This window comes from Apostichopus japonicus, chromosome 7 (assembly GCF_037975245.1).
Source record: "Apostichopus japonicus isolate 1M-3 chromosome 7, ASM3797524v1, whole genome shotgun sequence".
NCBI lineage: Eukaryota > Metazoa > Echinodermata > Holothuroidea > Aspidochirotida > Stichopodidae > Apostichopus > Apostichopus japonicus.
This window is the reverse complement of record NC_092567.1, coordinates 7818413-7837089: the sequence shown is the minus strand read 5'-3', so window position 1 is coordinate 7837089 and position 18677 is coordinate 7818413. Positions and strand designations below refer to the sequence as shown.

Genomic DNA, 18677 nt, shown 5'->3' with positions numbered 1-18677 from the left:
GATTTTAACTTTCTAAACTTTATCGTTTCTTCCAATTAAATAGTACCATCCGCTAATTATATATTTTTTTTACAAATAATATTGTTATCTGTAAACACTTCATATCCCTGAGGGTTTAATTATACTAATTAATTATTACTTTTAAGTTTAATCGGGTTGATTGGGTCTTCATTGAAATATCTTCTGTTACATGGAGTTCATCGGGTGTGAACAGTTAGCGGAACATTTAACGTTTGAGCTACGGCTCTGGCGAACTTCTGCTATTGAGAGTTGCAGCAGGGTAAAATAGGTGGCGCACTTTCAATTCAAAACCATTTTACTTTTTAAACATCATGTGGCCATAAGTCTGTTGGCTTGGAAATGACGTACAGTTTTTATAATTATGCGGGCAAAATTAAGATAAACCAGCTGTCAGTAGAACACCACGATCTAGTTGCTCCTGGAAAAACATGGACGAAAGATTCCTTTTAATAACTATGTATTGCATTTGATTATTATTAGACTTAATAGGAAAACTGTTTTATAGAGGCTCAAAGCTCTGGGCCCTATACAGTATTTAACAAAGGTATATTTCATATAAAGTGTCAGGTATATTGGCAGGAGTATGGTCATTCAACTAATCAGTTATTAAATAACATTATTTCAGTTAGCCTGCTCGGTAAAAAAGCTGCAGGTTTCTCACACAAGTGGCTCAAATGTCCGACCTGGTAGATTTAATAAGTTAGGTGATTAAAATGATAATTTTGGAATGTTATAGATTGACTTGTATTAATGCGTATAAGGCTATGTTATGTACGATTAAAATCGAGTTGAACCATTTTCTGTGATTTAAATTTTTTTGAGGAATAACAAAGTTTCTAGAGTTTGTCTATTGATACATTTTGTTAGCTAGAATGAAGTAAATGTTAGGCATCAGTACACCTAGAATGTTAATCGCTGGTTTCATTCTTCGCTTAATTTAAGATCCCTAAAGAAAACTCAGTGTCTCGATTGTATTTTATTCAATTCCTTTATAGTTAAGATATGCTTTAACTTGGACTTTTCTGATATTCAGTCAGCAACTAGGCTAAGATCTCTATTATTTATGAGTTAGATTTGCTAAGCATGTCCTCTCGCTAAAAGTAGATAATTATAGTTTTTCGAAGGTGATGAGTGAGTTTTCTAACATAGCCTAACTTTATTACTACTAGTCTAGCTTATAGCCTAACTAAGTTTGGCCTGGCCGCTTTCCCTCTCTAGCCTATGCCTCTATACCATACCGTCAAATTATCTCACTTATCAATGAACGCTGTCTTAACTATTAACAGTGGTTCCTCTCCATTAAATAATCCATCTTATTAACCAACAAGTCAATGGTAACAAACAACTCCCACGAATATAATACGTACTCTGCAGCTCCACTAATGTAACACTAAAACATTCGTTGTCAGTGATATAGATACTAGATGTGAACAGGTATTCAATAGCATATACAGGTGTTTTCCAGCTGTTCGCGGGTGATGTTTGAAATTTGTAACATACATTTTGGCGCCAATAGAAGTAAATGTACGAGAGATGTAACGTTATACATACCCGGTGAAAACAGACAGTTTGAAAACTGACGTCGATTGGGTATGTCTTAAGGAAGGGGTCGAGGAAGTAAATAATACAACACAACCTATATCAATTAGATCAAGCTATCATTGACATTTCTTCCTAAGCGGTAGGGTGTTAGTTCCCGTGCACCCCCTCCCCCTCCCCCACCACCGGTTAGAATTTGGGCAAATAGCATTTCATGTACACATTCCCCCACCCTATTATCTGCTAGTGGATGCATAAACAAGCAATAAACACAAAAGTTTGAATACCGTCTGTTTCAAATGATTTAAAGAGTACATGTTTAATGAATAATAAAACCATACATGGAATAACATAAATTGAACAGCCTTGCTCCGTCCTACACATCTTGCAGACACATCGTGCAGACAAAACGTGTCTGTGTCAAGTTACATTTTTGTTTTTACATATATTCACTAAATCATCATGAAATTATCGGAATAAATGTAACTCAGGCGCGTATCCAGGATTTTCAAATCCGGGGGCGCGAATTACTATCTAAGCGGAGCGCCACCATCGGTTGGCGCGCAGCGTACAAGAAAATTTCTTGTTTTGAAATCCCCCAGATCACCGGAAACGGCACTTCTCGGGCTTGAAATGACCAACCAGATGTACACCTTTTGCCTGAGAACCAAGTATTTCCTAATAGTTTTTTTTTTTCCATCCATAACCTTTTAGAAGATTGTCAACCCGGCACACATTATGTTCGACCTGATCGCATCTCCTGTGGGTCTTTGCTTTGTAGGTGATTCTACGTCCCGGCCCACAATACCCGTCAGCCCCACTTTTCAAGGTTTTAAGCCCCATATTTGTTCAGAATTTGAAAATTCACATTTCTCGTGAATAAACTCACTTCAAAACATAGCCATAATGTTGTACAAAATTTCATCTATGGACAACCAATATAGAAAAAACTTCCTTCAACCCCTAACAGACCGGTCAAAAGTGCACGAGTAGAGGGAAGTGTGATGTAGAATGTTGGTCAGAAATTTTCGAAAATTCAGACACAGTTAATTTATCGATGTACAAATATTAAAACCTGTTATAACAGCTATTATAAAACTTGGTTGAAGGAAATGAAAAAAATAGCAGATATTTCCGAAACCGAACACTACACACATAGGCGTAGGAGGCGCGGCGGCAGTGGCGGAGCTAGGGGTATTGGTCAGGAGTGGCGAGAATGGTCTGAAGGGGCGCTTTCGACACTATCTAAGCGGAGCGCCACCACTGGTTGGCGCGTAGCGTACAGAAAATTTTTGAGTAAAGATACTCCCTAGATCGCCGGAAATGACCCTTTCCGGGCCTGGCTAATTTGCAGATAAACGAAGAATAAGGTGTCATCGCCAAATTACACCAACAAAATGTGACAAATGTCAATAAGTAGATGAGAGCGCAATAAAAAAGTCAAAAATCACGAATAAGTAAAAAGTGGTAAAGAGCTGAAAAAGGCGCCAGCAGTCCTTTTGAGTCCGTCAGGGGGGGGGGGGATCCGCCCCCCTGACCATATGGACGCTCCGCCACTGCGCGGCGGGGGTGCAGGCCCTAATTCGCCATTACTAATGTAAAAGAGAGTTTTGACATAATTGGACCTCCATGCTTTTTATACATCTACATGAGACATGTCGTTGTTTACATTAGCATCCCGCGGTATACTGCGCAATTTTAACGGACCGTACGGTACATGATGGCATGCGATGTAATAACCGATACTTGCTTATATGATATTGACAAGAACACGTTGAACGCGCGCTTCGCGCCCGAAAATTTTTGGTTATTTTTTCAGGCAAGTCGGACAGTTTTGAGGCTTTTCATCCTGGAACGCCATTTTCATGCTCACTGATATGATGTTATATCTGCTGTTTGCGTTACAAATTCGAACAGGCGCGTAGCGAGGAATTTGCCAAGGGAGAGGCGAAGCCTGTAGGCAAATTATCTAAGCGTAGCGCCACCATAGGTTGGCGCGAAGCGTACAAGCAAATTTTGGCCGAAAATGTCTCCCAGATCGCTGGAAATGACACTTCCCAGGCCTTGTTAGTTGCCTCTAAGCACTTTCTATTTTGAAATTACTTAGCGATATCATTTAAAAAAATGCTTAATGGGGGGGGGGGGCGGGCGGTCGCCCCCATCCCAAAATGCGTCATGTTCCCCGACGACACGGTCGAGTTCGAGACCAGCCACAGTTGGTTTCATAGCACAATTCTACACACGCGTTATGATAGACCATATATAGTATATATATATAGATCATTAGTGAGAGAGGAAAATGGAAACGTCAAAAAATGGAGTTGTCGGTGTGAGGGGTAGGGTGAGTCACACTTTTACGAAATCATTGATCCGTCACTGGCTACCCTTCAGCGCTGTAATGATGTCACTGTTCTTCTTTCTCTTCCCGGTGTCTTCGCGTTTTGCTTTTACTCCCTCTTTTTCTCCTTTTTCTCTCTTTCTTCTTTTTCTTTTCCCTTCCTTCCTCTCCTCCTCCTCTTTTTTCCCCTCTTTTTTCCTTTTTTCTTCTCTTTTTTTTCTCTTCTCTTTTTCTTACCCGGGGGGCGCGCGCCCCCAACGCCCCCCCTGGATACGCACCTGTAACTACACGACTTTTTTCATCCCTCCCCACCCAACCACCTTTGTAATTAATTCCATTCCATGTCAATGCTGGATTATTTAGCTAAATCTTTGCACCAGCAAAGAGAGTTTAAGGCAATCAAACGATGTTTTGTCTTTCACGTACCTCGTAATTGCTCAAATCAAAATACTATGTCGACATTTAACCAATAATTGTAATAGTCAATTCATGTAGCCCCCCCCCCCTTTTTCTCCCGTTTTACTTATTACCATCCTCATCAAGAAAAGTTTATTTTTTGAGAAAAAATAGTTGAAATTTGCATAAGAAAGAAATCTTGATTTCGAGAAATGCAATGGCAATTTCGAGAGAAACGTACAAGTTTGAGATAAAACGCTAATATTTTTAGTTGAGAAGTCAACATTTCAATAGTTTAAATTTAAAACAAAAAGAAATCGACATTTTACACGAAGGGAATTAAAGAGGTCGAAATCAATCGAAGAGGTTCTAAATTTTAGAAAAAGTAGTTTAATGTTGAGAATTTCGGTTATATTACAGATTGCAATTTTAAGACAAATTTGATTTTCAAGAAAAGGGTTTCAATTTTGAAAAAGGGTTGAAATTCCCAGAAATATTCAAAACTTTCGGGATAAAATAATTAAAATTTTGATATGGAAATTTTGAAATTTTTCAGTGTTCCATGTGGGTCACAATAATGACAAAATGTGTATTGTTTACTTAATTGGGATGCCCCCCGACCCCCTCCCCAACCAATTCATTTTTTGCTCCCTTCCTATGCCAATCAAGTGATTTGTCACATGTCTACATAGATATGGGGAAGGGTGTAGAACATAAAGGAGGAGGTACATCTTGTGGCTAATTTGTGTATATTTCTGATTAAGTGCATGAGCGGTAAGTTTGCCTCTCCAATCCTGAAAACGGATCGACTCTCCTGTATGGTTTAGAACCTAGTAACGTGGGTTCACATTCCAAAATTCTCCCGATCAATTTAGGAAGGGGAACGAACATTTGTGGTCAGACTATATGTGGATCCGAAAGTTTTGATGTTGTTGCTGTGGAGTAGTCGTTGAATGCAATTCCATGTACGGGGTTGTGGGAGTCCTCCGACTGAAACAATTCTGGGGCGTAGTTAGACTATAATTTTTGTCTAAACTTAAATTAAGGTTGTGCTAAAAAATACTAGTGTGAAGTTTAAGAACTGAACTGACCGATGTTAAAATCACTATTGTATAATTGCATAAAAAAAAATCAGAAAATGCAGTCTTGCTCGCGTCCAGTTATTCTGTAAATAGCCGTTGGGTGGACATGTTGCCAAACCAGTATATTATTCCTATATACAATAATGCCTGACAAAGAGGTACACATTATTGCATGTTACCTTCATGTAGCCATGTAACTGATTTTAATGGCAGATGCATTGGTTATCTACTACTTGAAATCGGTTTGCAGGACTAGGAGAATGGGACCCCTTCTCAACCCCCATTTTAATATAGGATTTCAAGGGGGGGGGGGGAGCAAATCCCAACTGACTTAGGTAGGTCCTACACTATTATGGAAAGGCTAGAGAATTTAAAAATGGCGGAGGTGTGGTCGTTGGCTTGTTGAAGGCAAATCTCAGTAGCCCCGTCTCCTGAATTCTTTTTGAAAATTGATGTTAACTGGTGCACCCCGAGGCATAATTAGACCACCAATTAGGTCTTAAATTGGCTCCATACACCATGCAGTTTTACCTATGAACAATGTTTTTGTAAAGTCGTAAGGGGGGGGGGGGGAGGGGTGTACACTTGTAGCAGTGGCCTTCTTCTCAGCTGAATGTAACATTGCCCCCCTCCCACCCCTCCCCGACTTCTATCCAAGTGTATAATTTAGAAATTTTCTGATTAATGTTGAAATACCAAAATACTTTCATCTCGTCATTTCAAAAGTCTTTAGAAATGATAAAATATTGACTTCTTTGTGAGCTCGTAGTAAACAATATCCTGAAAAGTGCCAAACATGTCTAATTTTCATGCTGTCTTGGTGACACTTGTAGTGACGAAATACTATCACGATAGATTTCGCTAGGCGATAGTACGCGTTTTTCTTTGGAACTTACACTAGCCCCTTATCTTTGCTTTACTGGAATGGTCAAGACCATCAAAATATTTTCATTATTTGCATATTGCGTTTTTATTATATATTTAGTGCCGGACCCCTTTTATATTTGGACTTCGGAAGATCTGTTGTGAATAGTCAAAATGCCGTCCAAATTGTAATTTGGTGAGTTGCAGTGTAATAACTAAGTATTGTTTTGTCTTTTCCATAAGACTTATACGCTACGACCCATATCACGTATACACTTCAAGCGGCTATAGAAGATTCTATGAACGCAAAATTACCAGAAAATTATCGAGGTGCAAAATGATGAATTGACATTTCGCAGCATAATGTTGAAGACCTCACTCCTAGATACAAGGAATTTGCCATTTTGTTGTAAATTGCTATCAGTGGCGTAGCCAGGATTTTTTTCAGTGGGGGGGGGGCGCTGGGGGGCTTGAACTTTTTCTGGGGGGCTTGACCATTTTTTTGTTACTATCTAAGCGGAGCGCCACCATGAGTTGGCGCGCAGCGTACCGTAAATTTTTAGCTAAAAGGGCCTCCCTGCAGATCGTTGGAAATGACACTTCCCAGGCCTTCTTAGGTGCTCTAAAGTTTTCTCAACATCCTTTATTTTGAGATCCCATGTTATGATATGGTCATCAAAGAGTTTAGTGAAATAGCAAAAAAAAACAATCTGGTAAGTTACTTTGAAATATCATGACAAATCTTTTGTGAGTTTGACACCGGCATTGACAGTTTTCGACAAATCTGAAAATTGCGTGTGGAAAATAAAGAAAGATTGACTGGGCTTTCAGCCAAGTAACATACTGAAATGACCGAACTAGATTGCGTCTAAAATATTATTTTGGTGATAGACTGATTGGCCGGCAGTGGCGGAGCTAGGGGTATTAGTCGGGGGGGGGGCGAGAATGGCCTATAGGGGGGCTTTCGACACTATCTAAGCGAGTGAGTAAAGATTTTCCCTAGATTGCCGGAAATGACTCTTTCCGGGCCTTGCTAATTGGAGGTAAACGAAGAATAAATATGTGTCATCGACATTTGTGACAAGTGGAAGTTTATATGGGTGTTGAAAGTACATGCGCTTCATCACAATCCCCGTGGTATCTTTGTGAGTGCTCATGTTTTCGAAAAATATAGATCGAAAACCCCGTACAGTTCTTGAAAAGAGTTTCGTACAACAGAATTAAGTGCCGATAAATTAAATACCGCCGTACGTTAGAGCATTTTGTCAGTAAACTACACCAACAAAATGTGACAAATGTCAATAGGTAGATGAGAGTGAAATAAAAAAGTCAATAATCGCGAAGTAAAACATGCTTAAAAAGCTGAAAAGGGCGCCAGCAGTCCATTCGAGTCCGTCGGGGGGGGGGGGGGGTAGTTCTCAATGATAGTGTTGCCTCCTTTCTTGAAAATTTGGTTGTTAGTGGTTTTAAGAGCATCAGGGTACGTCCCAGAAGTGAAAACCAGATTGAAAATATAACAGGGTATTGAGGCAATGACGCGAGCAATGATGTGAGAAACATGTGTATGATGTCAGCATTTTTTACCTATTAACATCTTCTTTGGCATTCAAGTACCTGGAGACCACCTTTCTATAAGGGTATAGTATTGCTCACTAGCTTGTTTGATCAGTTAATACGCACTGGTTACAAGATAATGATAGGCTGTTTGTATTAGTATTTATTTGCATGTTAGGGATTATGGATATTTAAAAAAAAGAGTGACAAAGGCAAAGTTTGCCCGAACAGTCGAACACACAGATTCAGTAGTAAACATTATGTGTTCTGTAGTCTTGTAGAGCAAGAATTATATTATTCGACGGTCGTTAACATGCGTTTTCAGTACAGTGCGACTACTGTAGACTTCTCGGCCTATGAGCTATGTCACGTCAGGTTTTCAGCAACTATAGCCTACTGCCGGTCCGCGGTCGAAGGGTCGTTCATGAGTGGTCATCATGGAGATTCGAGACCATTCAGACCAATGATATATTTTTTTTCGCACATGTAATTTTTTTTCGACACCCAAAATCCCAATGGGGGGGGCGACTGGGGGGAGACGAGCTTTCATGGGGGGCTGTCGCCCCCACGCCCCCCGTAGCTACGCCACTGATTGCTATTATTTGAATTGGAAGATTGATCATTTATCTGAAAAAGAGGGGTATTTCCCTCGTGGCCAATGAAACGACTTGAACAAGTCTCATCTTCAAAATCTAAACAAACCAACGACACAGTGTAAAGCAGCGTTTGAAGAACGGTTGTATGGTTGTACAACTTGTACTTCTCTGTTTGTTTAACGTGATTCCCTGAAGCTACAGTACTGGCTTACTAATATGAAGATATTGCAATATATTCCAGATGGTGATACTGAAAGAAACAGACTAAGTATATTGCAATTGTCAAAGAAGAAATGTATGTCGTGTTTTCCTTTCATATTGTTAGGCTATGTACCTACAAGGACAGGGACATCATAACGTTGAAGTTATGGCTTAGGTCTTCTTTAGTCATATAAGAAAAGTGCAGCCTAACGATGGCCTAGTCCAATGGTTTTAATGACAACATTCAAAAGTTCGCAATGCCAGCATAAAGCGTGTCCTAGGATCAGCACAATGTAGGACTAGCTGAAATATGGTGATGCTAGCCTGTTAGTTGGTTACAAGTTGAAGGAGAGGGTTTCCTCCCTCAGAATACTGATCACATTAGTTTATTGAGGAAGTGTTCTACATTTGCGAGATCATCCAACTACTGTATCTGAAAGGTTTTATTCATCAAAGTGGCTAAATATTCTTACGACTAGTTGTAACAATAATACCCTTTTGCACATGCACAGTTGCTATTTTTATGACTAGGAGTACTTTTTTTACGACCAGGAGAAACAATAATTTCCGGTTAGGTTTAGGGTAAGGGTTGGATTGAGTGTTAGAGTTAGGGTTAGGGTTACCCCTACTACATGCGCAGTTGCTTTATTTACTTTTAATTCGCATGAATTCGCCGATGTCGTAAGAATAGTTTATAAATAATTGTTACGACTAGTCGTAAGAATAGCCACGGCCTTTATTCAAACTATGTAGTCATAAAAACCTACTCTTAAAGTACTCTGGAGTTGTTTCCTCTCCTGGTATATTGTAGATTTAAGTACTAACCTGCCAGTGAGTAAAGGTCAAATGAAGTGCAAGGTTTTCCAGAGATTGAGATTCAATATCCCATATCATATACAAACATTTTTGTAGTTTGTCACCCATAATACTGCAGTGCTTTAGACTTCCCTTGCTGGTCCAAGACAACCCATTATTGGAACATATCCAGAATTTCCAGGGTTTGTGCTGGTAATGCTCAGTTCCTATTGACGTATCTTCAGCTTCAGTATCACAAATCAAATATGCACTTTACATAATTAAATAATTTACTTACTAAAGGTGTAGGGGTCTTTTACAACTAACATGTAAAGTTGATTGCTCACAAAGACTGCTGTAGTGTCACGTTGCTATCTGAATGCAAAAGTTCCTAAGAACTTTCAAAAAGCTTCAGAAACCAAACACTAATCACTAACATAAAATGATCAATGATTGGATCAAAGTGGAACTGCTACCATGGGTTTTCTTTGTAAGTGAGTATACTTTTGTTTCTGAAGTCTAAAAATATCTGAATAACTAATTTGATTTCATGTTTAGTGTTTCACTTTTGATTTAGAAATCACTGAGGCTCAGTCTGACGGCTCCATGATGTAATAATTCAACGGTAGGAAGAAACCCTCTAGTAATTATGAAGACAGAGACTGTACTTGATAGAGGAGATCAGGACCTACAGTATGAACCTATCAAGCTTCTTCCAGTATCCTACACTTCTTGATGCACAGAGTTCCATAGGAATGGTAAGAATGAAGTAAATCTGGTTGTTGTGACTTGATTCACCAAACTGATGGCTAGCAAGCATGGTTAAGGAATTTAAATTTCCCTGCTACTCTTTATCAATATCATGTCATGATAACATGTCTTCCTTGCATATTTGAGAGCTAACTACCATTTAACATAAACATATTCAAACATATACAGGCACTGGCATTAGGGTGGTGAGCACTTGGCCCCCCCCCCCTCCCCCATAGGCTCCACTTGGTCTGCAAAATCACTATCAGAGAGCATTAAATATCTGAAAAGTGAAAATGCCTCAGCTAAAGTCCCCAGGGACTCCCACCAGGGCTTAGATTTATACTTCATAGAAATTACATTTTTCTCTCTAACATGTATTTACATGCTTCATACTTAGTACAAGAGGACATGAAGTAGAAGAGATGTAACAGAGCTCTTCTGAAGCCCCCAGCACCCGGCCAGGGCTCAGCTATATATTCCACAGAGTAAAATCAGATTAAGTATTTCTATTACTGACATGTCCTCATGTGCTCAAAATGCAGATTCCAGAAACTATGTGAAAACACTGTACTGAAGATTTGGAGAGCTTTGCATTACCCTTGTAAGTCCAGCCACTATAAACACTATAAACACAATTGGAAATACTTCCTACTAATCTGAGAATGTACAGCTGTGAATAAAGAATTGTCACTTATGCTTGTTTAATTTTTAAACATTGCTGAGCCAGTCACTGCAGTTGGATTTAAGAAATCTAATTGGTCTCAAGACTGATCTTACTTCGGCGACTAAGTACGGTAGCTTAAGAAAATATATAAGTGTCCCCAAATTTCAAAATTTTGAATTTGCTTTCTCAATATTTGGAATTTTTATCTCAAGATTTTCACCTCAAAAGTCAAAATTTTGACTTTTTCATCTCTCAAAACTTTTAGCCCAAAATTTTGAGGTTATAAGTGTCTTCATCTGCCAAATTTGTAGAAAGAACTAACCATATTGTATGGCTATTGACCAGCTGAACAGGGTACTTTATAAACCTTTGGTGATCTAAAATCTAGAAAGAGACCCCCCTTCCCCCCGAGAATGGTGTAACTAGGTCAATGTAGCCAATGCAGTCTCGAGGGCCTGGTGCCATTAAATAAAGAAAAATAATATGAAAACACATCCACCAAAGCTGACACACTAAATTAGATACAATTACAGTATCTCCTAATGAGTGGAAATTCAAAAGACATTCTGTCCTCAATACGAAAGAGAGGTGCGAAATCTCACAAATTTCTCAGTCAAGCCCAAACCATGCATGGTTGGGTTCGTGTGAGGTTGGACTCTCCTTTGGGAGCTCATTTATATCACTGCACCACACCTTTATGTGCCACTTCCACTAAACAACGGACAACCCGGTTCAAGTTTGATGCTTAACTGGCTAATTGTTTTTACACTTAATACCTGGTTATTGGAAACTGAACTGTACTTTCCTTCCTCTGTATTTTTTTCTCTGTGATTGTTCATGTATACATGGTAGTTAGCCAGAGACTATTTCTGACTGACATTCTCAATGTCTCCTATATTTAGGACTTAAATCTCATTCACATCACTTTCTTTTCTCTTCATTAGGTTAATTATGAAGCGAGCTGTTAGGGGATCACCTATTCCACCTGTAGTTACCAGTTTTTGATGGAAGTCACGTTCATACTGTGTTGACAAGGACAATGAATGGTTCATCATCTGATATTTCCTCCATGTGATGGAAATCACATTAATGGTAAGTGTTGAACAGTATTGATAACGTTTCAAAGATGTGTGGTAGATTTTATGGATAGCGTCGCAGATCGAGGAATACTCTTTTATCTCCATTCACTCTCACTAAAATAATGTATATAAAGTTTTAACTCATCTTCTCAAAATACAACTGACAGGGTTACGCCCTAGTAAGGACATTAAACGATCGGATTCTTGCTGGATTAATCCAGTACTTGGTATGTTTGTAATGACCTTGCTACAGTATGACACAATAGCTACCTCAACACCCTCTGGTACATTTTACCATTTGCCAAACTGAAATAAAAATTGCCTTCTAGGCTCATATGAATAAAGTTTTCTAGAACTCCTGACACTCCCAGAATTGTAAAACTGGAAGACAACTTCTTGGTTTATATGAAAGTAGCTTGGGTTACCTACAAATATGTCTTCTGTGTAGGTATTTATTTTCTTCAGATTAAAATAAAAAAAACTTGAAATACCATTTTAGATATTCCATAATGCTGTAGAAACATTAAAGAAGTCAACTAAGTCTGTATTGCTGAGCTTTGTGTTAGAAGTATTTGTAATGAACACTCCATCAAACAAGAACACCTTGATTAATTTAGGTAGGTCACACATATGTCACACAACTATGGATATAATCTTGAAATTTAATGTGTTATGTTTGTTATGATATTTATTGACTGTAGTACAGTAGAGATTACTGTTTTTAGCATTTGCTTAAATATTGGAAATAGGATTTGAAATATAAAATTGGACAGTAGAATGCAAATCAACTCCACCTTTATTATTCATCTCAAAGATGTCTATCATATCAGCTGAAGATTATGGTTGGGTTTGTATCTCCTTTCCTACTTCTTTGTTAATTTTAGCCAAACTCCTGATAAACTGTCGCACACCAGTTCTAAGATTCACAATCACATCTTGTGAGGCTAAAGAAGCATCATTCAAATAAGGTGTACGCAAAATCAGTAACATAGAGAGCCAGGCACAGTTCCATGCACAGTTGTGTCACCAGATCCACTTTTTTTAAGTCTTTGTTTATCCAAAGTTAAAAGTATATCATTCTTTATCACATATTTCACTGGGCACTTAGCTGACGTACAACTGTAGCCTCCACCCAACCCTCACCCTCTCACAACAGGACTGCACCGAACAACATGTTATGAAATAACAACTATATGTCAAAGTCTGCAGATAGAAAAATATGTACATTAACTCAATCAATTATAGTACAATGTCATCATTTCCGAAATCCTACAAATTCATCAACCTCTAGACAGTACAGTGAACCAATGGTTCCTAAACTATGTGACCGAAACAGTCATCATGTTTTCTTCAGGCTCCATCTGTTTTCAGGGTTACATTGTTATTACTTGTGTTTCTCAATTGAATATAAACCAGACTGGATTGCTAGTGGTATTGCTTAAAGTTTGTATTGAAGATTCAATGCTTGTCTCAATTTCAAATTAATGTTTCTTTATATTTCAATTAGTTTGGTATTAGGTGAGCTGTATATACACTGTGGGAAGCATTATGAGACCTTGAACTCATCTTGTACAGTCTATAGATTTGTATTCTAGTTGCTTTAGTTTCTTTACATTGTTATTATAATTATAACTGAGTAATTTATTTTGAAACTACAGTAGCATACCATACTGTATGTTTATAGTAGCTGTGTTCTGTGTTTGACAATGTTACATGGTAGAATGAAGCTACTTGCAGACCGGGTGATGTCAATTTACATAAATAATAACATTATAACTGATGACCAAATGCATTTTGTTTTTTCTCATCAGGTAAACTGGAAATATTCAGTCCTGAGATCAGCCTGTTTAGGGATTTACCAGTTTCATATCCGGATTACAGCTCTTTGAAGACATGCGTACAGTTTACATTATCAGGGTAATGATTGTATGGTCCACCACCTGATTCTTACCCCTTCCACCCATCCCCCTCCTCCATGAGAATGCAAGTTTTTAATTGGATATATTTACTCCATGACATATCAGATGATCCCTCAAGGGAAATTTCCTCACCGAAAAGTCTATCATCCAGGACCCCCCAACCCCCAATCACTGCAAAACAAGACCTAAAATATGAACAATCTAGTTAGAACACTGCTAAAAGTTGTGTCTTAGGGATTCTGTGAGACCTCTTTTGTTCAGTGCTTCCCTAATTGTAGCATCATCTCTACAAATTGTACCATACTTGTAGTTTTCAAGAGGATGAAATTCTGATGCCAAGGACATCTCTAATCTTTCAAATCTGACCAATTTTAATGGTCATTAGACATCCATTGTTTCATAATGTAACAGTTTCATTCCTGTGTGAGCTATAATGCTAATGAAGGCTTTCTATTGTCACATCTCCAGGTTGAGTGGATATTATGTAATTTATGGCAAGGTCCACCTATCCCATCATATTATATAGTTGTCAAGGATGATGATAGGTATTGAGTATTGCACTATGTCTAGCAACAGTTTACGATTCTATCACAGAAGATCATACAACACAATATGACAAGTTCTTTTAGGATTCAGCATGTTATGTCATCTGAAATCTTTAATGCATTTGCATTATTTTTCTGTTCATAAAGTTATTGTGTAATTCAGTTTTTCTGTTATAAGAGTGTGTTTGGGTGGGGGGGGGGGGTGCATCATGTTGCTGCATATTGGCAAAGTTAGAAATTAAGTTACTGGGAAAGTTGTGAAAGCAAAAACACTAACATTTATGTAATAGAGCAGCCTTTGCTTCACACTGGTATGCAGATAGTTTGAAAAAAAAAGCAATCTAGACCAGTAATATTGCCTAACTTTGCTTGACTTCAAAGTAATAGAGTTAGAAATTTGGGAACAACTTTATTGGCCTGCTGCACCAAACAACGTTAAAAGTACCAATTAGAAAGTGTGCTGACCAAATTAGTCTAAACCATAGGATTGCAAACATGTTACCAAGTTTTGCCTTTTGTTTTCTTTATGGATAAATTTCCAAAAAATTATTCAACTTTAAAATAAGAGCTCCTTGCAATAAAATGAATGAACTTGCAATTATTGAGTCATTTTAGCATAAGCTTGTGTATCTGTGAGCAATGGAATAACTGTTGAGTAAATATTAAAAAAGGCAAACTCAAAAACAAGGGATTTTATCGTTTGCATTAAAACATCTAGTTCAGATATGATTCTTATTGTCTTTGTCTTTATCTCCTCATTAGGTAAATGTGGATTAATCTTTCTTGAGACGATCTTTGGGGTCACATGATGTGTATCTTGCACAGAATGGTTTACAATATGCTGATGGTAATGATTAGTGTATAATTAGTGTATAGCAGGACTGGTAAGCTGGGTTGTAGTTATAATTAGATTTGATTCTGGGTAGAAAGTGACTTTGTTACTGCCTAAATCCTGGAGGAACAGCAATTGTTTTGAATCTTGCTTGATCAGCAAATTCCCTAAGGGCCAGAGGGGAAGATAAAGGCCTCAACATACAGTACATACACCATATGTTAGACACTGCATGCCATACATTGTATTGTATACCAATGTGTAAAACTACACAAAGAGGTGTATGTGTTTAATATCCAGGTCCATTTCTTTGTTTTGTGTATTCATCATAAATGAAGGAACAAAATATTCAGATGACTTGATCCCTTCTAATTTATCAGTTTGTCATACTGTAGTGCTGGGTGGCAGGTAAGCGTAGTACTCGGTCTTAATAGTGCAGCCAGACTCCTCTGTATTGTCAGCCTAATTAGGCAGTAAAATGTATGGCAGGCTCATAAACAATAAATTTAATTCATAAGTGCATGTGCCCTAACAATTAAATAGAGTCACTGCACACAAAGTGAGACTCATACACACACTAAGTTAGAACCAAACCCACACTAAGTTAGAACCATGTAGAATGACTAACAGGAACCATAAAAATCTCTGTTTCCATCCTAACCTTTCCAACCCTTCCCCTCTCAGTACATATAATACCTAGGAAAATTGATGTCAAATTTAAATCAGAAGATAATTTAGGTTTTATGTCATTTGTCAATGAGCTATATACTAAGGGATTACAAATGGAAGTCTTTAGTGGGTTTACTGTAATGTGTGGATATGTTGTTGTCAGTCAGTAATACAAGACATGCATGTAGCTTCTGGACCATATGCATGTCCTCAGAGTAAAAACCAAAGTAATTCAGAATTCCATTCTTAGCCATTGGTCAACAGTGTTGAAGGATTCTCTTAATGTGTTCTGTTTAAGATGTACATTATTTGCACTTCAGTTATAATACTGGCCGTTGAAGAGATATTTCCAGGAAACTCCAGCACATGTGCTTTCTACATATATTTTCTGTTGCAGTACTATGGAAGATAGCTCACAAATTTGTTAGAAATATTCCAGCAATTTTCCAAATATGTCTTTTATTGGGGGGGGGGGGGTTCACAACTCATAGACCGTAACATGGAGTCGATCAGATACCACTTCAAGTGTTGTAAATAACTGTCTGTATTTATTACCTCAGATGCAAAACATATTCCTAAAGAGCAGCTTTAAGATAAAGGCAAAGGTGCTTTTAATAATGATATTAGTCCTGTGCTGTTAGCTATCTGTATGTCAGTCCAACATACCCAAAAATAAAAACAGAAATATAAAACAATATATATGCTGCCCTGATATTACAGCTATATAAAATATTCATATATACTTATTAATAAGAAACAAGGGAAGACGTTGATGTCTGTTACAAAAATGATCACAGACCCGACCAATTTTCATCTTGATAAATCTAGTGAATGGAAAGTTGAGTTATTTTATATTTTTCTTTAACCTCCAGGTGATACCATTTTCAACATTTCTTTGGTACATTTCCTCCAAGAAAATGAAAGAAAAAAGCAAGTGGGAACACATCACTGATGACATAACTTCCTTTGTGGCGGAGATTTTGGTGAGTCTTTACATAATAATTTCTCAACAGTCAGTTTGTGAAATTGTAATGGGTTGTGTTGCATACTTATGATCAAATCTACAGGCCATATGTACGTAAGGACATCTTGCCTAACTAGTTCTATAAATAACATCAAATGTTTTTTTGATTCAAATTGTTTCATTGTGTAGAACTAACAAAATGTACTAAGAACAATGACTAGTATTTGTATTTGCAAAGAGGTAAATAGTATACTGTAGCATGTTACCTTCATGTAGCCATGTACCACATTTTAATGGCAGATGCATAGGTTATCTACTACTTGAAATCGGTTTGCAGGACTAGGAGAATGGGACCCCTTTTCAACCCCCATTTTAATATAGGATTTCAAAGGGGGGGGGGGGTAGCAAATCCCAACTGACTCAGGTAGGTCCTGCACTATTATGAAACGGCCATAGAATTTAAAAATGGCGGAGGTGTGGTCGTTGGCTTGTTGAAGGCAAATCTCAGTAGCCCCGTCCCTGAATTCTTTTTGAAAATTGATGTTAACTGGTGCACCCCGAGGCATAATTAGACCACCAATTAGGTCTAAAATTGGCTCCATACACCATGCAGTTTTGCCTATGAACAATGTTTTTGTAAAGTCGTAAGGGGGGATTGGAGCGGGCCGGTAGGGGTGTACACTCGTAGCAGTGGCCTTCTTCTCAGCTGAATAGAACATTGCCCCCTCCCACCCCTCCCCCGACTTTTATCCAAGTGTATAATTTAGAAATTTTCTGATTAATGTTGAAATACCAAAATACTTTCATCTCGTCATTTCAAATGTCTTTAGGAGAAGTCACGCCTAACAAGGTCAACAGTAATAATTCTTGTATTGTATAGCATGTCATCGGGAAGCGATTAGAGGGGTGGGCATAGGGTTGTGAGGCGCACATTTTCATGCAGATGGGAACAATCTCAAGAAGTGATGGGTGCGTCAGCCCCCCCCCCTCCGCCACGGCAATGATACGCCTTTGGGTCAACTACATGATATTCACAGGAAATGTGCTCAATTCTCAAATCTCATGCAAAATTTATTTTTAGATTAATTGTACGAGTTACGGTACTAGATTTGGGGTAACAATTAGCATTCAGGTTGGAGTGTATTACATTTTATCTGTGGATGGCAGTGTTGCATCGAAGAACACATGTATAGTGCAGTTCGCATATAGATTCTGGTCTAATACCGAAATGCGCCATGTTCCCCAACGACTCGGCCGAGTTCGAGACCAGCCACAGTTTTTTTCATAGCACAATTGTACAACTGTTTAAGGCGTCCATACACACACGTGGGTAATATGATATTCCATATAGAGTATATACATTAGTGAGAGAGGGAAAATGGAAACGTCAAAATTGGAGTTGTCGGTGTAAGGGGTAGGCCGAGGCGCATGCCCCTTCCGAAATCCTTGATACGCTACTGGCTACCCTGTGTTCTGTATATAATATGGATCAGCGCTGTAATTATGTCTCTGTTCCTCTCTCTCTTCCCGGTGTCTTTGGCGTTTTTCTTCTATTCCCTCCTTTTCTCCTTTTTTCTCTCTTTTTCCCCCTCTTTTTTTTCCTTTTTTATTCTCTCTTTTTTTCTCTCCTCTCTTTCTTACCCGGGGGCGCGCGCCCCCAACGCCCCCCCCCCTGGATACGCGCCTGCACAAGTTTAATAAACACAAGTTGTCACTTGTTTGTACATGCGGCGTACCGAATGTGTGCAGTTCGCATGTAGGCTACTTGTGTACGACAAAAAAAAAACAGTTAAGTTCTATGCCGGCACACACTTTACCTGCGTCCTCTTCGATGCTAGGTGAATATCACGTCTTAAACTACGATTT

General features: G+C 38.3%; 2 protein-coding genes across 15 annotated transcripts in view; one reads left to right on the top strand and one right to left on the bottom strand.

The window, feature by feature from the left end:
• Window positions 1–18677, bottom strand: part of LOC139970030 (uncharacterized) — a 407172-nt gene that overhangs the window by 333985 nt on the left and 54510 nt on the right. The window lies entirely within an intron of this gene.
• LOC139970086 (uncharacterized) overlaps window positions 1–18677 on the top strand; it is a 343535-nt gene that overhangs the window by 297772 nt on the left and 27086 nt on the right. For 8 of the 14 annotated variants that reach the window (XM_071975761.1, XM_071975759.1, XM_071975752.1 and 5 more), the window contains exon 1: window positions 10101–10144. The exons of 2 other annotated variants lie outside the window; for them this stretch is intronic. The gene's annotated coding sequence lies outside the window, so the exon portion shown is untranslated. Of the gene's footprint in view, window positions 1–10100; window positions 10145–14896; window positions 15194–16220; window positions 16831–18677 lie in introns of those variants that run through there. 4 more of the 14 variants (XR_011793944.1, XR_011793947.1, XR_011793945.1 and 1 more) reach the window with 3 other exon arrangements.